The 23861-nt window shown below is 42.4% G+C and overlaps 1 protein-coding gene across 1 annotated transcript in view; it reads left to right on the plus strand.

Annotated features, from left to right (window-relative positions):
• Positions 1-23861, plus strand: part of VAMP1 (vesicle associated membrane protein 1) — a 73155-nt gene that overhangs the window by 29878 nt on the left and 19416 nt on the right. The gene's annotated exons all lie outside the window — the stretch shown is intronic.

The following is a 23861-nucleotide window of genomic DNA, read 5'->3' on the forward strand; positions in this document are numbered from 1 at the left end:
GAAAATAGAGGGGGCTGGCTGAATGAATGGGAGGTTCAAGATGTACAGTGCACAAAACACAGGAGAATCGACACACATTACTGTCTATGAATGGGTGGAAAGAGAATTTAATCATGTCGTGTTTATGTACCTAATGTCATGTTCTTTTTTGGTTTTAACCCACACATTTATTTATTTGATTCAGTTTCAGAGCCACCCAACACCAAACTGACTCATAAAAGTGTAATTTATTACTCTGGCAGTTAAAGATGCTTCCTGACTCTGCCCAGGAGTTATCTTTTTTTAAAAAAAAGTCTCATGGAAGTTGCTTGTTATATACGGTACTTCTTCATTACAACCATACCAAAAATAAGAGCGCAAAAAAGGAACAAACAGCAGACAGGAAGAGGTACATTCAGACATACATTTATATATATCCTCCCCGAGCACAGCACTACAAACTCTTGACTTTTAGTCAAACTCAAGGTTCCCCCCCCCCCCTCCATGTGATATGTAATTGTGTGAAATTCTGGATTTCGTAACTGGATTAATCTTAATCTACCTCTCTCCCTCCCTCTGGATTTGAATAAATATAGGTTGGGTTCTAGCCATAGGTGCACAATTTTTGTTAAGTCAAAATAGCTTTTCAAGGAATTTTGGAGGTCGCACTGTGAAAAGAGGCATGGCCACATGACTAGTGCATGGATTGGCAAATTTAATCAATTAAATCATTGTTTATAATTATTTTAAATAATTGTCAATATCATTATGTAAATTTATTGATTGACAGTTAAATTTTGAGATATGCAGACACTTACTTGTGTCTCATATATACAGACTGCCAAAGATGTCAATTGTAAGGCCAAAAAAGACAAGATGGCAGCCACAACTATAAGATCAAATTTGATTGGTAAGCAATGGGTTATTAAGCAAGGTCTCACATGACTGGACCTGATTTTATCACTATTTTAACACGATCATTAAGCAAAACACCAGAGTCATTAAGCCAATTCAGTTTTCCCAATGGACAAGCCGACTGGGAAGATCACAAGTCACAATCATGTGAATGCAACCATCATAAACGCAGGCTGTTTGACAAGCCCCCAAATTGTGATCCCATGACTGTAAGGTAGTACAATGGTCAGACCTTTGAGGATAAGTCTTAAGCAATTTGTTTTGAGGCCATAATAACTTCCAATTGCCATTAAAGTCAAGGATTACCTGAAAAACATAACCACACATACGCATGAGGGTGCCAAATCAAGGCCCCAAAAAGTGGCCTTAGGTTGTGTGTGTGTGGAGAGGGTAAAGAAAATAACCTGAAGGGATCAGGGGGATTGTCTCTGATCTCCTGGTAATGGGATGTGCCCATATACCAGTGATGGCTAACCTTTTTTTCCTTGGCTGCTGAAAGAGCGTGTGTGTGCACTATTGCGCATGCGTGAGTGCCCACACCCATAATTCAATGCCTGGGGAGAGTGAAAATAGCTTCCCCTGCCCTCTGGAGACCAGAAACAGCCTGTTTCCCAACTTCTGATGGGCTCAGTAGGTTCGTGTTTTGCCCTCCCCAGGCTCCAAAGGTTTCCCTGGAGCTGGGGAGGGTATAAACACCCTCCCCCATCCTCCCAGAGACCCTCTGGAAGCCAAAAACATCTTCCAAGAGCCTCCGTGTGAGCCAAAAATCAGCTGGCTGGCACGTGCATGCATGTTGGAGCTGAGCTTTGGCAACAGCTCGTGTGCCAGCAGATATGGCTCCGTGTATCACCTGTGGCACCTGTGCCATAGGTTCACCACCACTGGCCTATACTATACATATTAGTCTTCGGAGAAGGGCGGCATACAAATATAATATAATAATAATAAAATAATAATAATAATAATAATCACATACTCAGCTGTTGCAAAAAGATCGCACAGACTGACTACAAGCATAGACATGATGCTGTGGCACAGATGATCCACTGGAACTTGTGCCGGAACTACCATTTACCAGTGGCAAAGAACTGGTGGGATCATAAGCCCGAAAAAGTGGTTGAAAATGAGCAAGCAAAACTACTATGGGACTTCCAACTTCAGACTGACCGAATTCTGAAGCATAACACACCAGACATTGTGATCATGGAGAAAAAAAAAGTATGGATCATTGACATCGCAATCCCAGGAGAAAGCAGAATTGAGGAGAAGCAGCTAGAGAAATTAGTGAAATACGAAGATCTAAAAATCGAGCTGCAACAACTGGCATAAGCCAGTGAAAGTGGTCCCAGTGGTACTTGGCATGCTGGGCGCAGTACCAAAGGATCTCAGCGGACATTTGAAAACCATCGGAATTGACAAAATCTCCATCTGTCAATTGCAAAAGGCTGCTTTACTGGGATCGGCAAACATAATTCGCCGCTACATCACGCAGTCCTAGGTGCTTGGGAAGCGCCCGACTGGTGATGAAATACGAAATCCAGCATAGTGATCTCGTTTGCTCTGTTGTACTGACATAATAATAATAATAATAATAATAATAATAATAATAATAATAATAATAATAATATCAGTCCTGTAAGGTAGACCAAATTAAGAAACCACTACTTCTAGTGGAGCAGCTATAGTAACTGAATCTTGCAGCTGTAAAAGTGCTCCTGCCCTTTTGTGTGTGTATGAAGGAGTCACTTGTCTGAGATGCTTTCACAAATTAGTTCCTTGGAAAGGACGTGAATTCCTAATTTTATGTCCTCTTATAGCAGGGGTCTCCAATCTTAGCAACTTTAAGGCTTGTGAACTTCACAGCAAAGCTGACTGAGGAGTTCTGAAAGTGGAAGTCCACAAGTCTTAAAGTTGCCAAGGTTGGAGACCTGTGCTCTATATAGTATATACTGCCTTTGTTAGATTATGACCAGCTGGGCTTCTTTGCACATATAAAACCAATCCCAGATTATTTTCAAGCCTTGCGTCTAAAAAGAAACTGAGGAGGTAGAACTTTCAATCTGGTGAACTGGATGTTTCTGGAATCGGGCAGATAATATGCTCTGCTGCTGGGCAGGAAACAGCTGCCCCAGGTGATGGATATCAAAGAGCTGGGAAACCTTGAAAAAAGGCTATGGGCCAGCCAAACAGTATCTGTATATAGAAAGTGGGTGAGGCTTGAATTTTCCCTTGTCTCAAGCTGTAAAATTATAATGGGCAGCAGCTTTGAGTACTGTAGTGTGATTTACTGCACAGCACAGCAAAGATGGGCATATCTGTTTTCCATTTGTTCATATTGTGGATTCAGTTGAATCAGGTAGCTGGGAGAAGATGTGACTTCTCATGGATCCTCATTCCCCCCCCCCCCGCCAGGTATTGATAGAAGCAAACTGGACAACTGGACAATTGGACAATGAAAAACACAAATTAATATACCATGTTTTTCAGAATATAAGACGCACATTTTTCCTCCCTAAAAGAGGTTAAAAATTTAGGTGCATCTTATACTCTGAATGTAGCTATTTTTTCCGAAACTTTTTTCCCAGCCATGACTAGTTGCTAATGATCTTCCCAGCTCTTACCTTGCAGGCTTTTTCATTGTTACTCTCCCTGAAGAATGTTTTTTCAACCCTAAGTCTTTCCAGGCTTTTTTTTCATTGCTCTACTTGCTCGGAATAAGTTTCTTTCCAGCCCTAATGAGGTGCTAACAATATTCCCAGCGCTTACCAGTTTGCAGGCTCTTTCATTGTTACTCTCTCCAAATAAGTTTTTTTAAGCCCTAATTAGGGGATAAAATAATGTGCTGAAGCTGACTAGACTAAGGGTGCTAGCCAGATGAATGTCTGGTAGGCAGATTCCCTCCCCTATTTTCCTCCCCCGAAATTAAGGTGCATTTTATACTTTGGTACATCTTATACTCCAAAAAATATGATACTGTATGTATTCTTTTACTCAAAGAAACAACAGTGGAATACCTTCATTGATGGATATACTATATATATATAATATACAGAAGCCAAAAAATGAGATGGGGGAAAATAGCTTTGGATATACTGGTTTTTAAAATGTTTTCCTTGCTCCATAGAAGACTCTGACTATTCATATTCCTTCTCAGTTTAATAATCCAAGTTGCAGCATGATGATGCTGAATTTTTCTTTCTTTCAGCAGAGACCACAGTAAAAAGTGAAAAAGTTGCTTTCCCATAGCTGCTCAGTTGACGCTATGATTACATGACATGTATTGCATCACCATGCAGTTTAGATAAATTACATCTTCATTATGACATCATTATGACTTCATGGTGCCCGAGACACCGCTTAATCCCATATTGCTGTGTCCGAATCTTTTCTTAACTCTGGGAACATGAACAACTTGCATAGCACTGACAAGAAAACCCAAAGACCATCTTTCCATGAGAACTACATTCCAATTACATGTAGCCAGATTCCCTTTTTAAAAAAACATACTATTAACAAATACTAAGAGCCCACTGTTGGTTCGTATTATTCTTCATGGTTGTGGATTGACTGTGGTGGGTTCTTATTTATTTCACTTTTTTATTGAAATTGGTTACTCAGATTGCTTTGCTCTAACTTTCCATGCAGGTCCAGTTCTACTGGGTTTTTCTTCCCATTTTCATTAAAATTGGGGAAATTATTTGTTTGTTTGTTTGTTTATTCGACTTCTATGCCACCCAATCCCAAAGGACTCATTTGTGCAATACATTTTATTGAGCATCTATTTTATTCACAGTATTCATGTACTACTTGCCATTTTAAAAAGACAGTGGAGCAGGGATGCACTGCTGGCGGTTCGCAGGAGTTTGGGAGAAGCCCTATCTAAGATTATCTGCAGTTCGGAGAATCCCCAAATCCCACTCTTGGCTGGCCTCGCCCACCCCACCCCCGCCACTCCCGGAAGTCCCCACCTGACTCGTTTTGCATGCAGGGAAGTGCAGGGCATGCACAGAGGCTCAGGGAGGGCAAAAAACGGGCCTACGGGAAGTTCGGGAAGGCTGAAAATAGTTTCTGGCCTTGAGGAAAGCCTCTGGAGCCCAGGGAGGGCCAAAACATCCCCCACCCCACTGTGGTGCAGGAGACGGATGAAGTTGGCCATGCCAACCCAGCAACTGGGCAAAGAACCCCTTGCTAATTTTTTTGAAGTCCACCCTGCAGAATGAAACAATAAAGAAAGTGTGCCCGCAGGTCTCAGGATCTTTTTTTTCTTTTTTGGTCCTGGACTTTCTTTAAAAATCACTTCTTGGGTTTTAAATGCAAATTGATAACTTGGGTGAACAGGGTAGCCTAGAGCAGTGTTTCCCAACCTTGGCAACTTGGAGATATCTGGACTTCAACTCCCAGAATCCCCCAGCCAGCATTCGCTGGCTGGGGAATTCTGGGAGTTGAAGTCCAGATATCTCCAAGTTGCCAAGGTTGGGAAACACTGGCCTAGAGAAACTTAGACCTCCTTGGCAGAATAAACTGCCCTCCCCCCACAAGTCCTATTGAGTCCTTGCGAAATTACCGAACAATGAAATGTTCAAATTTATTCCCATCAATCAGCCTGGGCAGGACAAACAGACCTGACCACAACTGATAACAGCAGTAGAATTTCTGTACCTCTAATAGCTCATGACAGACAGGTGAGATTTTCCTGGCTATTTTATTCCTTGCTAGGTCAGTAAACAAACGGTGGTGATCTTAACTGTTGACCGTTTTGTCCTATGTCTTGCTTGACAGTCTTGCCTGGTGCGATTGCAATCTCCTGGCCCTTTACTGCCACCTGCAAAGAGGAGGATGGGAAGAAATGCACTTTCTGCTCCAGGGTATAAGCACACGCTGCTGTAAAGAACACAATGTTCCTAGAAAGGGGGGGCGGGGTGAGGGCAGGGGCAGGGGTGGGGGCTAGTAGGTAAACAATGTTATTGCTTCAGAGTAAGGGAGGGAGGGAGGGATGACAGAAAAGGAAGAATATTGCAGGAAGGGAAAGAGAAAGGGAAGGAAGAGAGGGAGGGAAGGAGGAGAGGGAGGGAAGGAAAAGAGGGAGAGAGAGGTGGGGAGGAAGGAAGGATTGAAGGAAGGGAGAAAGAAAGGGAAGGAAGAGATGGTGGGAAGGAAGAGAGGGAGGGAAGGAAAAGAGGGAGAGAGAGGTGGGGAGGAAGGAAGGATTGAAGGGAGAAAGAAAGGGAAGGAAGAGATGGAGGGAAGGAAGAGAGGGAGGGAAGGAAAAGGGAGAGAGAGGTGGGGAGGAAGGAAGGATTGAAGGAAAGGAAAGGAAGAGAAGGAGGAAAGGAAGAGAGGGAGGGAAGGAAGAGAGGGAGGGAGGGAAGGAAAAGAGGGAGAGGGGTGGGAAGGATTGAAGGAATGGTGAAAGACAGGGAAGGAAGGAGGGAAGGAAGAGAGGGAGGGAAGGAAAAGGGAGAGAGGGGTGGAGAGGAAGGAAGGATTGAAGGAAGGGAGAAAGAAAGGGAAGGAAGAGATGGAGGGAAGGAGGAGAGGGAGGGAGGGAAGGAAAAGAGGGAGAGAGGGGTGGGAAGGATTGAAGGAATGGTGAAAGACAGGGAAGGAAGGAGGGAAGGAAGAGAGGGAGGGAAGGAAAAGGGAGAGAGGGGTGGAGAGGAAGGAAGGATTGAAGGAAGGGAGAAAGAAAGGGAAGGAAGAGATGGAGGGAAGGAAGAGAGGGAGGGAGGGAAGGAAAAGAGGGAGAGAGGGGTGGGAAGGATTGAAGGAATGGTGAAAGACAGGGAAGGAAGGAGGGAAGGAAGAGAGGGAGGGAAGGAAAAGGGAGAGAGGGGTGGAGAGGAAGGAAGGATTGAAGGAAGGGAGAAAGAAAGGGAAGGAAGAGATGGAGGGAAGGAGGAGAGGGAGGGAAGGAAAAGAGGGAGAGAGAGGTGGGGAGGAAGGAAGGATTGAAGGAAGGGAAGGAAGAGATGGTGGGAAGGAAGAGAGGGAGGGAAGGAAAAGAGGGAGAGAGAGGTGGGGAGGAAGGAAGGATTGAAGGAAAGGGAAGGAAGAGAAGGAGGGAAGGAAGAGAGGGAGGGAAGGAAAAGAGGGAGAGAGAGGGGTGGGAAGGAAGGATTGAAGGAAGGGAGAAAGAAAGGGAAGGAAGAGATGGAGGGAAGGAAGGAAGGAAGAAACAAAATGAAAGACTGAAGGAAGGGAGAAAGAAAGAAAGGGAAGAGAAGAGAAGGGAGGGAGGACAGGAGGAAGACCTTTAGTGGCAAATCCTTACAGAGGGGGAAACTTCAGGCCATTACCTGAGATCGAAAATTGGCAAAAAATGGCTATTGCTGCTGCTCACAGGGCGAGAGGGGAGCAGAAGAGCCTTCTTCTTTCCTCGCCCCCCTCCCGTCTGCACAGGTAAGAGACGTCCAGCTGCACCCCCTCCAATGCAAAAGGTTCCTTTCTGCATCCCCTCCACTTGTTCTAGCCACCCTCACTCCTGTTCCTTTCAGTTCCCTACTGCCCAGTCTCTTTCTTCCCTACTTTTGGGAAGAGGCCACTGCCGCTTGTTTGCTCCTTCGCCCTCTTCTGTGGCGCAGGGAGCAGGGCAGGTGAGCTGGCCAGAGCTCAGCACTGGCGCAACTGCTGTTGGCTGGGGCTCTCAGGTGAGCTTCAGCTGCTGTGCATGTGCAGCACCCGAAATCTCGCGCAAGAGCCCTCACACAAGCGAGGTTTCAGCGATTTTCGCTGGTGTGTTTTTTTAAAGCAGCGAAAATCGCTGGAATCTCACTGGTTGCACCCATACATGGGCACTGGTCAGTTGGAGCTGCACACGCACCTCCATTTTTGCTGAAATCTCACGTGCATATCCCCTTATGAGATTTTGCTTCTGCATATGCGCACAAAGCAAAAATTATGAAAAATTGTAGAAAAAAGATGGCGGCACCCATAGGGCTGCCACTGGAACAGCCATGCACAAATTGCTCAATCTGGAAGCCGCTACCAGTGCACAGTCCCTTACCGCACCGGTAGCAACCCACTACTGCATCCGTACATTTCTGCACAGCAAGGTTTCCCAATCTTGGCAACTTTAAGAGGCCTGAACTTCAACTCCCAGAATTCTGGAGATTGAAGTCCACTCATCTTAAAAGTTGCCAAGGTTGCAACTTGGCTGTAGAGCCGCACCTGACTTCCATCTTTGATTCTAGGCAAATGTCCAGCATTTTAGTTGAGTCCATCCATATTGGAAACTCCTGTAAGACAATACTCTCCAGGCTGAAAAGAGGCTTTGATTACCCTTGCCAACTCTATTCAGACTTCAGTGCTGATCAGCTGCAGAGAATATCGGGGATGGTCTCATGCCTTCTTCAGCCCAGTTCTTGGCACCTGTGCATATATGAAACTCCCTGCTGAACTAGGATCTAAAGGTGGTTTGCCCCTGCTTTTGCTCAATATCCTAATCACTTTAACATTGCAGTTCATTGCTTACATTGACTGTGGTTTAGACTCACTATTTGCTGTCCTGGGAGAGCTTTTTCCCACTGTATGTCATCATTGCATTCCTCTGTATATTATTTAATTGCGCTTGGATGGTTGCAACATTTCCTTTTAGAGTTACCCAAAACGAAGGAAGGAAGGAAGGAAGGAAGGAAGGAAGGAAGGAAGGAAGGAAAGGAAGGAAGGAAGGAAGGAGGACTAAAAGCATAAATAGAAAATTATTTTGGTGACCCATGAAAGTGGAAAGATCCCCTATAGTGAAAACTACTCGGGATCGATCTCACTGCTGCTTATTTGTCCATTCTGATTGCCTCAGATAAGGTAGGTTCTTTGGCTCCACATGTTATGCTGTAATAATGTGTCTTAAGACTTGTTAACTTTGCTGCAATACTTTAGGGCAGTCTCTCTAAAACTGACTGATTGCTTGTGATTAAATTGATTCTTAATTTGTGCAATACTGCACAAAGTATTGCATTTAACTGGAAAAATGATATAAAGAGACAGCAAATAAAAGATTAGGATGGACGCTAGAAACCAGGTGCCTTTCTGTATTATAAATTTCAGAGCTGCTAGGTGAAGATAGCCAGATAAACTTTCATATTCATTCCATGAATATGAAAGTCCACTCCTTTCATATGAGCTGCAAACATGAAGCACACTGCTCACTGACAGTCCATCCCAGAAGAGACCAAGCTCTTGTGGATGATTTGTGTTGCATTCTACAATACAAATTACTAGTATCTGTTTATAGATGCTGCAGTGTTATCTGAATCAGAGAGCTACTACAATGTCTGGCCTTATTATTGGTTGTGTTTTCCAATTTGAGAATGTGAGAAGACTATCTGGAGGACTACTCTTTAGCCATGAAGCAAAAACTTATGCCCAATATTTCCTAGTCAAACCACAAACAATTACAATGATCTAATACACACCGATTTCACAGAAGACAACTTTGGAAAGGCACTACCCAATCTAAAACCATCTCTATCCATTGGACCGCGTGGACTATGTGCCAACTTCTTAAAAAAAAACCTTTCCCCTGCTCTAGCAGAACCACTGAGCATAATTTTTGATAAATCTTTTAGGACCAGCTCCCTACTTGACCTAATGGTCACTGTTTGTATTGCATACCTGCAAAGTCATGGATTCAATCATTAACCAATCCATTACCCTCCACTTAGAGACAAACAACCTACTCTCTCACAAACAATTTGTTTTCAGAAAAAAGTTATCCTGCAATCTACAACTTCTACACTGTAAAAACATATGGACTACATAACTCGACCAGGGCAAAGCAATAGATGCAATTTACATAGATTTCTGCAAAGACTTCAGCTCAGTGGTACACAACAAACTACTTCCAAAAGTAAAATCTTATGGTATTTCTGGACCTCTGCACAAATGGATTACTGTTCCTGTCAAACAGACAACAAGGGGTCAATATAGGGAACGCTTTATCAAGCCTTTTATCATGGACATGGAGACATGATTGTTTGAGCAAAGCTGTTCCGAGCTAGAAAAAAATCTCTCTGGTTGACAAGAAACCTCTGTGTTCAGAAGCCTTCTCTTCTCGGTCAGCTTTTGTTTATTCTTATAACCTCTTATGTACAGAATTACAAAGATTGACTTACCCCAAAGATAGCTAACTAGTATTAATTGATTGATTGACTGGACTTATATGCTACCCTTCTCCCAAGACTCAGGGAGGTTAAAGTAAATAAACCTCTGAATCATACCGACAGACATATCAAACATATAGGTGAGCACCTGATTGCTAGTTTAATCTTTAGCTTAAACAGGACAGAGAGCTGAGTAAATAATTTTTACATTAAGCAGGATGTTCAGTCAATATTAACCAAGACAGGCATTCCACATCATTGGCAAGGATTGATAACAACCTACATCTAGAATGGAGGATTTGAAAGTAATAATGTTCATCCATCATTTTTCAAGGAGGACCTTGACATCTTGGGGGGGGGGGAGTGTCAAGATTCGCACATGAATTGGATTAAAGTGAGGGAGAGGTGCACATGCCTGGGAAACTGAACATCCTAGACAAAGCTAAATTCAAATATTTTAGAGAATTGTTGGAAGCTTGGCATTGAGACAAATCAGCCATCAACAGGCACACAGAGAAAAACAATATTTACACACCATACCAAAGAAACAACAAAAAAGATAAAAAGGAAAGGAAAAGACAAAAATACCTGCAAGACAGCAGTCAGTACCCAGATTATCAGGTATTAGGATCGGGACAACACCAAACAATAAATCAGTAAACAACAATCTAATAAATGAACTAAGGAGAAACAAACACTCTCACTGACACTGTCAGAACAAGCCATTTGTACATAAACTGAGAGCATACCCCACTTCTTTCTAGCACTGTAATTGTTACATAATCGGGAAATGAAACATCAGCAAGCATGTAATCCAGGTTAGAGAGCACCAGGGACTCCACAGTTTTCTTAGTCAGCCATTGGGCCTAGTAGTTGGATTGCAGAGTTCAAATATTGCTTTTTTTTGGCAGCACTCAATGGAGTTCCTTGAAATATTGCCCAATGCTTCACTCTCAGGAGTCCTTTCTCAAAGAAGGATGCTGAAGATCATGTGGGTGGATGGAAGACAGAATCCAGTTACAAAATTGCAACAACAGGCTAGATCAGGGGTGTCAAACCTGACTTCATTGAGGGCCACATCAGGGTAGTGTTTGACCTCAGGGGACTAGGGGTGTGTGGCTAGAGTGGGCACGGCCAGCTTGATGTCACTCATCAAGGCTCTGTTTTTGGCTGCAATGGCCTCTTGGGGAGGCTGCAGACATCCTGCCCAGACTCTGTTTTCGACCACGACGTTCCGGATTCAGCAGAGAGCTGCGAAGCGTCGCGCGTGTTTTAAAACGTCGCAGCCGGCCTGGGGGGCTCGGGGGCTTCCCCCCGAGCCCCCCAGGCCGGCTGTCACGTTTTAAAACACGCGCGCTGCTTCGCAGCTGTCTGCTGAATCCGAACGCGGAAGTTAGCGTTCCGGATTCAGCAGAGAGCTGCGAAGCAGCGCGCATGTTTTAAAAGGTTGCAGCCGGCCTGGGGGGCTCGGGGGCTTCTCCCCGAGCCCCCCAGGCCAGCTGCAACCTTTTAAAACACGCGGGATACGAGCGCCAAGGAGCTGTCTCCTGAATCCGAAAGCGGAAGTTAGTGTTCGGCTTCAGGAGACAGCTCCTTGGCGCTCGTATCCCGAATGTGAGCTCGGGAGGCGAACAAAAATGTCGCTCCCCTCCCAGCTCTTATCTCGAGTAGCTCGTAAGTAGAGCTGCTCATATGTCGAGGTTCCACTGTAGTGGAAAACCAGATACCTACATACACAAGATGTTTTAAAATGAGATTGCCGGTTTCATTTATTTCTGAAATGAGACTGAGACAATGGAAACAGGTTTTCCAAGGGGAGAGAAACCACAACTTTTGAAAATACACCTTCCAGTATTTACTTAGATTATGACATCAGCACAATCATGATGGATGAATGCCAGCCAAATTTAAGCATTAAGAATAGGGTAGAATTATTTTCATATAATTTTGGATTGGTGTAATTGTATTACTTTTAAGAGCACAAAAACAGTTATTTTACATCTTTTTAAAAAATAAACACATGAATTGCTGTGTTCATTTTGCAATGGTCAAATGAAAAAAGGGACTTCCTATCAATTCACAGAACTATAGGGCTGTCTGAGGTTATTTAATCAAACTCAATGCTCAGTTTGAAATGCAGGTTAAAGGAACCTAATGAATATCCTGTCTCACCTTTGCTTGACCATTCTGCTTCTCTGGGTGGATCCCCACTATGAAAGGATTCTTATTAATAGGAAGGATTCTCTCTACTTCATTGAATTAGAAATCGTTTTACCTCAAATGACTTACATCTACAATACCATGTCTGCACATTGAGAATTATTGAAAACATGTTTGTTTGTTTGTTTGTTTGTTTGTTTGTTTGTTTGTTTGTATGTATGTATGTATGTATGTAGACCCAACAACAAAGAATACAATGATGATTCATCCAAAGCCAACCTCCTCAACTCTTTCTTTGGCTCTGTCTTTGTTAACAGCAATGGCTCATCCCCCAATTTCATCAATCGCACCTCAAACTCCCTCAACGACCTAACTCAAGTAGACTTCACTGAAGACCGAATTGAAAAGGCATTATGTGACCTTAAACCTCCTCTATCAATCGGACCAGATGGTCTATATGCTTACTTCCTAAAAAAGCTCTCTTCTGCCATAGCTGAACCACTAAGCATAATTTTCGAAAAATCCTTCAGAACCAGCACACTTCCTAAGCTATGGTCGAAAGCAAAAGTTTGGACAAAAAACCCTCTCTTCCTCCCTTTCGCCCTATATCTCTCTCTCTCCCTTTTTCTTTCCCTCTCTCTCTCCATCCCTCTTTCTTTCTTTCTTTCTTTCTTCCTTCCTTCCTTCCTTTCTTCCTCTCTTTTTTGCTCTTTCTCTCTCCCTCCTCCCCCCTCTTTCTCTCTTGCTTTCTCTCTCTCTCTTGCATTCTTTCTCTCTCTCTCTTTCTCTGTCTCTCTTGCTATCTCTTTTATTCTCTCTTGCTTTCTCTCACACACACTCTTTCTCTCTCTTTCTCTCTTGCTTTCCTTCTCTCTCTCTCTTTCTCCCTCTCTTTCTTTTTCTCTTGCTTTCTTTCTCTCTCTCTTGCTTCCTTTCTCTCTCTTGCTTTCTTTCTCTCCTTCTTTCTCTCTCTCTCTCTCTTGTACACCATGCCGGCAACAGAGAGAGAAAGAGAGAGAGAGAGCAGAGAAAGAGTGGAGGACGGCTTGCCAGTCCACGGCCCCCTGGATCAGCGGTTCCTCATGGCCCCAGCACGGACTCCGCCATCACCTTCGCCTCTGCCCCTGTCCGGCTCTGCAGCTAAGAGGCAGCAGCCACATCCACCCCTTCACCCTCCCAGGCGTCCACGGCGCTCAGTGCCCGGCCACGCACCGCCTCCGCCTCCCAGTAGCGCGCCCGAGTTCTACCTGCAGGAACAGGTGGTGGGGCACCACGAAGGGCGGCCCTTAAAGGCCGCCACGGTGCCGTTGTTGTCATCATGGCGCAAAGCCACGCAGTCCCGGATCACTCGCTTCTCTGGCCAGCAAGCCGGCTGTCTGGGAAAGCGGCACGCTTTTTAAACGCGCGCTTTTCAAACACGCCACTTTCCTGGGCAGCCGGCTTCTATTCTTTCATTGATATGTTCTATTACTATATCTTCTTTTCTATTCTTTCATAGATATATTTTACTATGAGTATCTCCTCTATAACTTTCATCATGTATTTTACTATGTGTATACATATATCTATATCTATCTATCTCTCTCTCTCTCTCTCTCTCTCTCTCTCTCTCTCTCTCTATCTATCTATCTATCTATCTATCTATCCCCACTAAAACTCTCATTGTGTATTGGACAAAATAAATAAACAAACTATATGATATCTATTCTGAACAGTGCTATGGTAACTCTCCTCAGAACTAAATGGATAATTTAGAGTACATTGTTTTCTGTTAATGCAACAAAAACTGGGTTTTTGGCTAACACCTATTGACTCATACACAGTTTGCAATCAACTATTGTTCTAAGCTCTTTTTCCTAAATACTGTTACCAAACCAGTTATCATCTATCTTATAACTATATTTTGATTTTTGACTTCTCTAAGTGAATAATTGTGCTTTTTAATTTCTTTCCCAACCAGTCCACATAAATTGCTTGCTGGTTAACATAGCATGAATGAGGGACTTTATCAAATAAACAAACAATCAAACAATCAAATAATAATAATAATAATAATAATAATAATAATAATAATAATAGGAAAACTGCAATGCAAACTAGAGCCGACAGCTGGCACAATAAAGCTTTCCATGGGCAGTTCCTCAACAAAATTGAAGGAAAAGTAACACTGAAGAAGGAGACAGAAGGTTTGATTCTTGCAGCCCAGGAGCAAGCAATCAGAACAAATGCAATCAAGGTCAGAATCGAAAAATCAGCTGATGACCCAAAATGCAGACTTTGCAAGGAAGCTGATGAGTCAATTAATCATGTCTTCAGCAACTGCAAGAAAATTGCACAGACGGACTACAAACAGAGGCATAACAAGTATCCCAGGTGCTCCATTGGAACTTGTGCCACAACTACCATCTACCAGTGGTAAAGAACTGGTGGGATCATATACCTGAGAAAGTAGTTAAAAACAAACATGGCAAAATACTTTGGAACTTTTGAATTCAAGCTGACAAGGTTTTGAAACACAATACACAGGACCTCACGATTGTGGAAAAGAAAAAAAGTGTGGACCATTGATGTCACCATACCAGGTGACAGTCGAATTGATAAAAAACAACAAGAAAAACTTAGCTGATATCATGATCTTAAAATTGAACTACAACAACTCTAGCATAAACCAGTACAGGTGGTCCCAGTAGTAATCAGCACATTGGGTGCTGTGCCAAAAGACCTCAGCCAGCATTTGAAAACAATAAACATCGACAAAATCATGACCTGTCAGTTGCAAAAGGCCACGGTACTTGGATCTGCACGCATCATACGAAAATACATCACACAGTCCTAGATGCTTGGGAAGTGTTTGACTTGTGATATTGTGATACGAAATCCAGCATATCAATCTCATTTGCTGTGTATTACCATTGTTTGATGATGATGATGATGATGATGATAATAATAATAATAATAATAACAATAATAACAATAATGAAAGTGGTGATTGGAACTGTGTGCTGTCCCAAAGGCACTGGAATTATATTTAAAACAGCTTAAATTTGACAAAATTATCATCAGTCAAATGCAGAAAGCCACACTGCTTCGTTCACCACATATATAAGTTCAATAATTAATCAAATAAATAAATTTCAAAAATATATTATGACCTCCTAGGCCCCTGGATGGGGCTCAACTAGTATTGAATGCCAAATCCAACAAAACAATTGGCCGCTGTGATACAATTGTAGATAACAACAGCAACAGAGTTGGAAGGGACCTTGGAGGTCTTCTAGTCCAACCCCTTGCTTAGTCAGGAAACCCTACACCACTTCAGACAAATGCTTATCAAACATCTTCTTAAAAACTTCCATTGTTAGAGCATTCACAACTTCTTGAGGCAGGTTGTTCCACTGATTAATTGTTCTGTCAGGAAATTTCTCCTTAGTTCTAAGTTGCTTTTCTTCTTATTTAATTCCCACCTATTGCTTCTTGTCCTGCTAGATAAGAACCGGGTGTTCAAGATTTTTTTGCCTCTTCTCAAGAACCATTTTCCATTTACAAACCCGAGCCTCCGAAACTGTAACCGGAAAAGGCCGAGAGAAGCCTCCGTGGGGCCTCTCTCGGAATCTCCTGGGAGGTGCTTTGGAGAATAGTTTGATTCCCTCTTCTTTGTGGCAACCCCTGAGATATTGGAATACTGCTATCATGACTCCCCCTGGTCCTTCTTTTCATCAAACTAGACATACACTCTTTCTAGAGTCTCAATATCTTTTTTAGCCCGCGGTGACCAAAACTGAATGCAGTATTCCAAGTGTGGCCTTACCAGGGCATTATAAAGTGGTATGAATACTTCACATGATCTCGATTCTATCCCTCTGTTAATGCAGCCTAGAACTGTGCTGGCTTTTTTGGCAGCTCCTATAACCAAAGCATATTCATTCTATAGCATTTTCATAACCTGATAAGGAAACAGTGCAACTACTTAATGAAGTAAGATTAGTCCAACAAGACTTGCTCTTTATGAATCCTTGCTGCTTGGTTATTGTATTATCTTTATGGAGCCTACAGATCAATCTTTTCTGATCTGCTTTAATCCTCTTTAGCCTACCCGTTAAAAAAACTCAATTAAATGTGCTCTGCAAGGAAGCATCAAGTTACACATACTTTAAAAAAAAAAAGGCTTTAGATACTCTTACCGTTCAAGTATGAAAAGTTAATTGCATTGCCGAGGATAGGTTCTTGCAAACAAGCAGTGCCTGGATGGTGCTATAAGCAGCCACTCAGGAAGAAAACATAATTTCAGAAATGCAGGAACAGTGATGCCTCAAATGTGACCTGAAGGCAAAATAAGATAGTTATCTTGGGCAATGAATGTCAAATTAGTTTCAAGCTCAAGAACAGGAGTTGGGTAAGAGGCCCATTACTTGGATCTGTCACCTGAGGTCCAGCCATCAGTTTGTCAGTCTCAGGTTGGCCTGTTGGGGCTGTCATTGCAGGAAGTTGTCTTAAGGTTTACAGATTACTTTTTTAAATGCAGAGTAAGATTAAACCTTTACGGGAATACTTTTGTAAATATGCCTTCCGGTCTGCACCTGCAGCTTACAAATTAGTTTAAGAGGCAGCAAATTGAGCATTTATCAAATGGTCTGCAGAGCTGAGGATGAAGGGCCAAGGAGAAAAGTTTTTTTGTGAACTCTGGGATGGGATGGGGCAATTCTTATCACAAGTGATTTGTCTTAAAAAAATGTGTGGTTGGGGTTGGAGACATATTTGGGGAATATATACCAGGGGTGAAATCCAGCAGGCTTTGAAGTATCCTTCCTGTAGAATGGGGTGGGAATGGAGATTTTGCAGTATCCTTCTCCTGTCACCCCCACCAAGTCATGCCCACCAAGCCACACCACACCATGCACACCAAGTCAAGCACACAGAACCAGTAGTAAAAAAATTTGCATTTCACCACTGATATACAGTGGGGGGAAAATATTTAGTCAGACACCAATTGTGCAAGTTCTCCCACTTAAAAAGATGAGAGAGACCTGTAATTGACATCATAGGTAGACCTCAACCATGAGAGACAACATGAGAAAACACATCCAGAAAACCACATTGTCTGATTTTTAACTAATTTATTTGCAAATTATGGTGGAAAATAAGTATTTGGTCAATAACAAAAGTTCATCTCAATACTATGTTATATATCCTTTGTTGGCAATGACAGAGGTCAAACGTTTTCTGTAAGTCCTCACAAAGTTGGCACACACTGTTGTTGATATGTTGGCCCATTCTTCCATGCAGATCTCCTCAAGAGCAGTGATGTTTTGGGTCTGTCACTGGGCAACCTGGAGTTTCAATTCCCTCGAAATATTTTCTATAAGGTTGAAATCTGGAGACTGGCTAGGCCACTCCAGGATCTTGAAATGCTTCTTACGAAGCCACTCCTTTGTTGCCCTGGTGGTGTGCTTGGGATCATTGTCATGCTGAAAGACCCAGCCACATTTCATCTTCAGCGCCCTTACTGACATAAGGAGGTTTGCACTCAAAATCTCATGATACATGGCCCCATTCTTTCTTTCATGTACATGGATGATTCGGCCTGGTCCCTTTTGTAGAGAAACACCCCCAACTCAGCATTCTTTCTCCTCCAAACACGACGAGCTGTGTTACTACCAAACAGTTCTACTTTGGTTTCATCTGACCATATGACATTCTCCCAATATTCTTCTGGATCATCCAAATGTTCTCTAACAAACTTCAGAGAGGCCCAGACATGTACTGGCTTAAGCAGGGGGACACATCTTGCCTGCAGGATCTGAGTCCCTGGCGGCGTAGTAATGGTAGCCTTTGTTATGTTGGTCACAGCTCTCTGCAGGTCATTCACTAGGTTCCCCAGTGTGGTTCTGAGATTTCTCCTCACCATTCTTGTGATCATTTTGACCCCAGAGGGTGAGATCTTGCGTGGAGCCCCAGATCGAGGGAGATTATCAGTGGTTTTGTATGTCTTTCATTTTCTAATTATTGCTCCCACAATTGATTTCTTCACACCAAGCTGCTTTCCTATTGCAGATTCAGTCTTCCCAGTCTGGTGCAGGGCTACAATTTAGTTTCTGGTGTCCTTCGACAGCTCTTTGGTCTTCACCATAATGGAGTTTGGAGTGTGACTGTTTGAGGTTGTGGACAGGTGTCTTTTATACTGATAACAATTTCAAACAGTTTCCATTACTACAGGTAATGAGTGGAGGACAGAGGAGCCTCTTAAAGAAGAAGTTTACAGGTCTATGAGAGCCAGAAATCTTGCTCATTTGTAGGTGACCAAATACTTATTTTCCACCATAATTTGCAAATAAATTCGTTAAAAGTCAGACTGTGTTTTTCTGGATGTGCTTTCTCATGTTGTCTCTCATAGTTGAGGTCTACCTATGATGTCAATTACAGGCCTCTCTCATCTTTTTAAGTGGGAGAACTTGCACAATTGGTATCTAACTAAATACTCCCCTTCCCACACTGTATATCCTAAATGACTCAGGATTTCTGGACAAAGATGAGGGCTCAGGATTATGCTTAAATAAGCAGCATGTTTTGAACATTCTACCATCCTTTACCCTCTCCATCAATGGTTCAAGGTAGGCTGGATCAAAAAATAGATATCACAACACCACGTTATTGTTGTAGGGTGTAAAAACAGAATTTTGAAAGACTGCCACTGCCCACTCTTATATCTTATAAGATTTTACCTTATGCAGTAAAATCAAGGCAAGGCTATCTTAAAACTCCTTTCCCTTTCCCTTCCCATGGTTAAGTTGTTTCTTATTGTTTCTTTTATTTGCTAATGGCTCTTGTGTACTTTCACCAACTTAATCTCCATTTTCCTTTAGACTGTCTCGCTGCCTTTGCCGGTTGTTTGGGACAGAGATATGGGTCCTCAAACCAAATATTAAGGCCCTTGGCATTGGACTCTCTACTTCTCTTCCCAAGTCCCTGACAACAGGCATTCCGGGTTTTTTTGTAAGAAGTTGACATGTTCTTGAAATACAAGATCCTCTTCAACAAACATTACATTAGATTACTTGTTGGAAGCATCCAGTTTCAACCCTGCAGGAAAGAGGTTCATGTTCTTGTTGGGTTTTGCTGAGAACTCTTAAGGATGGTCCTTATACATTCCAAAACAAGTTGTCAGGATTTTCTTATGAGTTCCAATATTGGAGTCCATTTGCAACTCAGCTCAACAGTCTGCAGAGTTACTGAGCCAGCCTGAGTTGCCCTAGCAATAGCACTTAGACTTATATACCGTTTTAAGGTGCTTCACTGCCCGAAGTGGGCTGCTAAGGTGGAACAGTGACGTGTGCTCGCCCCTGTGGCTCTGAATGCTAACGGAGTCCAGCGCAATTCTGCTACTGCACCTGGGCAGCCCTCTTTAAGCAGTTTACAGAGTCAGCATATTGCTCCCAAAAATCTGGTTCTTCATTTTTACCTACCTCAGAAGGATGGAAGATTGAGTCAACCTTGAGCCAATCAGAATTGAACTGCTGGCAAGTATCAGAATTAGTCTGCAGTACTGCATTCTAATCACTGTGCCACCAGGACTCTAAAGAAACTTTTTGTCCTGAAGAGCACCCTGCTTAGTTGATCTGGGCTTGGAGGTAGGGTGTGTTGACTAACTACATGCAAAATGTCAAGAGCTGCTCATTTCATTATTTTTGTGCAATGCCTGTTAACCTTCCATGGGTTTCCCTTTGGTTCTATGCCATGGAGACTAGACTATATGTTTGGTGGAACCCTACCTCAATTTGACTCTTAACAAAAGCCTGAACTTGGCGGATCACTACCAGTAACCAGGAAGCAAATGTCTGTGGGCGCCAGGAAAATCTCAACAATCAACAGCTTAGCTTCCTTAACAGTTCTACCCCTTTTAATCCTTCCTCTGTAATAGAATGCGCTGTTTAAATTAGGTCCAGGTACAATGCGAGAAGCTGCAAAAGTACACGACACCTGGTGTTTTATCTACTGTTTTGAAAACATGCTGAATGATTGAGAATGATTGAGAAGAAAACATTGCACAGATTACACTATTGTTGCATATGCATTTGCCAAGGAAAAGTCTCATTAAAAAGTCTCATTGAAGCAAAAGCCTTCTAAAAATCTTAATTCTTGATTCCTTCTTTCAATTTTATTTATAAATTACAAGAAAAGTTGGTCAAAACACTAAAAATAATGCAATGAAACAGCATTTATACCTAAGGGGGTGGGAATCAAAAGAAAAAGAAAAGAAGAACACTAAATAAATCAAGAGAGAAAAAGCCCAATTTTTTTTAACCTTACTTTGTATATTATCAGTAGTCATTGTTTACTAATACGTACATACGCTGTTGTCTGTCTGTCTGTCTGTCTGTCTGTCTGTCTGTCTGTCTGTCTGTCTGTCTGTCTGTCTGTCTGTCTATCTATCTATCTATCTATCTATCTATCTATCTATCTATCTATCTATCTATCATCTATCTGGGTCTGGATGGGTGCCAACAGGCTCAGACTCAATCCAGACAAGACGGAGTGGATGTGGGTACTGCCTTCCAAGGACATGTCCATCTGTCCATCCATCACCCTGGGGGGGGATTATTGCCCCCCTCAGAGAGAGTTCACAACTTGGGCATCCTCCTCGATCCACAGCTGACATTAGAACACCTTCTTTCTGCTGTGGCGAGGGGGGCGTTTGCCCGGGTCCGCCTGGTGCACCAGTTGCGGCCCTATCTGGACAGGGAGTCTTTGCTCATGGTCACTCATGTCCTTATCACCTCGAGGTTCGACTACTGCAATGCTCTCTACATGGGGCTACCTTTGAAGAGTGTTTGGAAACTTCAGCTCGTCCAAAATGCAGCCGCACGAGCAGTTTCGGGCCTTCCGAGACATGCCCATATCTCGTCATCACTCCGCGGATTGCATTGGCTACCGATCTGTTTCCGGACACAATTCAAAGTGTTGGTTATGACCTATAAAGCCCTACATGGCATAGGACCAGACTATCTCCGAGACCGCCTTCTGCCACACGAATCCCAGCAACTGATGAGGTCCCACAGAGTTGGTCTCCTTAGGGTCCTGTCGACCAAACAATGTAGACTGCTAAGAGAAGAGCCTTCTCTGTGGGGGGGCCGGCCCTCTGGAATCAGTTCCTCCCGGAGATTTGTACTGCCCCCACCCTCCTCGTCTTCCAAAAGAGTTTAAAAACTCATCTTTGCCGGCAGGCCTGGGGTTCCTTAGATCTTCCCCCCTGACCAATGAATGCTTTAGTTTGACTGTTGAATGAATGAATGATATTGATAGTTTTTTAATTAGAATTTTAAGATTGTTTTTTTAATGTATTAATTGGATTGTTATTATTTATTGTTTCTTGTTTTTCGGTACATACTGTGAGCTGCCCCCATAAATTCCCCATATATATTAACACACTATTCCCAAAAGTTATCATGTTTGATGATGATGATGATGATGATGATGATGATGATGAAGATGTTGTCCATTCAATCATGTCTAGCTCTTGGGCATCCTAGGGACCAGGTCTCTCCACATGTTTAGCTTTTATAACTTTCTACATGCTGAACAGAAGAGGACAGTTATCATATGAGCAGAGAGCCACTTGTTAAAAGAGTAGGTTGATGAAGATGGCAGCTCCAAAGGGCCATTCCAAGATGGTAATCCCTGTGGGTGGCAGGAAATCTGACGCTGATGGTCAGATTTTCTTTGGATTGTCCAGCCTGGGGTTAGAAGGATTATCCAGCTCTTCCCGTTAGGCTGATTATACCATGAGAAAGCAAAATGCATTTCCTAGCCAATGCAAACACTGCTTGTAGAGTTGGTGGTTTTCATTTTTGTTTTGTCTTGTGTCTAGCCCTTTTTAACACAATAGGGAAAGTAGAATTCACTTGAATCTTCAAGGAGAACAAACTCGGCTTTGCAAGTCATCTGGCAAATGTAAACATCTCCTCTTAGTAAATATCCTTCTTCATATGCGTCAGATGTGCTCTCCATTTCAAAATAAGAATGTTTTATTAGATGTAAACTGAGCTTTGACTTTGCTCTAAAAAATTCAAAAAATATTTGCTAATACAAAGAGAATGTATCATTTCCCCAAAGAATTATCCTTGAATTATGGGCATGTATAGAGATGGAGACAGAGGCGGGTTCTTCCCGATTTGGACCGATTTGCCGGAACTGGTAGCAAACCGTTGGTGACATCACAATGATGTTATGGAACTGGATCAGTCAATGCCGATCCATGGGCACCTCCATCTTTTTTTAAAAATTGAATTTTTCCCCCCATATTTTTTTTTTTGGGGGGGGGATTTTTTCCATTCTTTTTTCTGGCACTGTGCATGTGTTGCCATCTTGTTTTTGGCTTTTGAGGGTGATTTTTAAAAGCTTTTTTGCCATTGTGCATTGTGCACATGCCCATGAGTCATAGCTATGCACGACAGCAAGGTAAGTTAGAACCTATCATTGGATGGAGATGATTTCATATCTTTTCTACCTAGCAAGATAGTGTATTTTAAAGGGTGCTGATTTTAATTAGGCCTCATTTTAATCAATATCATTTATGTTTGAACTAGCCCCAAATGCATATACGTTACTGTACTACGTATACACTTTTATGGGAGGGTGAGAATCTTCATTTGAATTTGTCAACCTCCGATAGGCAAAGTGCAGAGTTTGGGCACCACATGCTCTTTCTGTGTTGGCAATAGTTTTTTGCCTCTTCTTTCTTTGAAGGGAGGTTTGTCTTAAATTTATCTTAGGTAAAAATGATAAGGAAAAGACATTAATGAAACTGGTCAAGGAAAGGATAATAAGATATACTGATGATATAAAGATGTTTGTCAAGCTACTGTACAATATAAACTACAAAATTAAGAATGAAGCAGAATGGGGAAAACATTTGATTAGCTTCAGATATTGAATTAATCCATGGTTTACTTAATCATAGTTGTTTTGTAACTAGCAATTGTTTGGGGTCCCCTCTAACTTATAAACTATGTTTTGCAAACCAAAATGGCTCATAATGTGGAAAGGCAAAAATATGGGTCTCCACAAGGGTGGAGGAATAAGAGGGTAGTTGTGATTGTCTGACTGAACCTTGTTCCTTTATATATGTATACTGTACAGTGTCAATGCATGTACAAAGGGATAAAACTTTGAAAATATGGCCAATCTGTCTCCATTTGGATAGGGGTGGATTTCCACCCCTATCCTGAAGCCCTGGCCGAAATCCAACAAGCAACCATGGCTTAATGTATTAGACAAAGTTGCTTTTTTGTGTTAAGGTTGTCTTTTAACCTGCCCAAAACAAAGCAAAGAACAAAGAAATGCAAAAGAAAAAAATGAGATGCAAACTAAATTCTTTGGGTTGCACAAGTGCCTAACCCTAATTATAAGAAACTCACATTTCTGATACTTTCATGAGATTTATGAGATCCTCCGTGTGATTCCACCATACAGTACCCTTTCCTAGGCTCTGAGATGTCCATAACATCAACCCCATAAGAAGCAGTTGAAGCCTTTCTAAAATCTCCATCATCAGCAGAACATCTGCAGACTTCTAAGCAGCAACCTGGAGTTATCAAGATTCTGAAGATATCTTTCCTACGCATCTCCCTGTCATGTGTGGTTTGGCTGTTCCTGTTCCTTGAAATGTTCCGTGCCATGTGTTCATCCCACTTTCTAATTATACATTTATTAAGT

This window comes from Erythrolamprus reginae, chromosome 2, assembly GCF_031021105.1.
Source record: "Erythrolamprus reginae isolate rEryReg1 chromosome 2, rEryReg1.hap1, whole genome shotgun sequence".
NCBI lineage: Eukaryota > Metazoa > Chordata > Lepidosauria > Squamata > Dipsadidae > Erythrolamprus > Erythrolamprus reginae.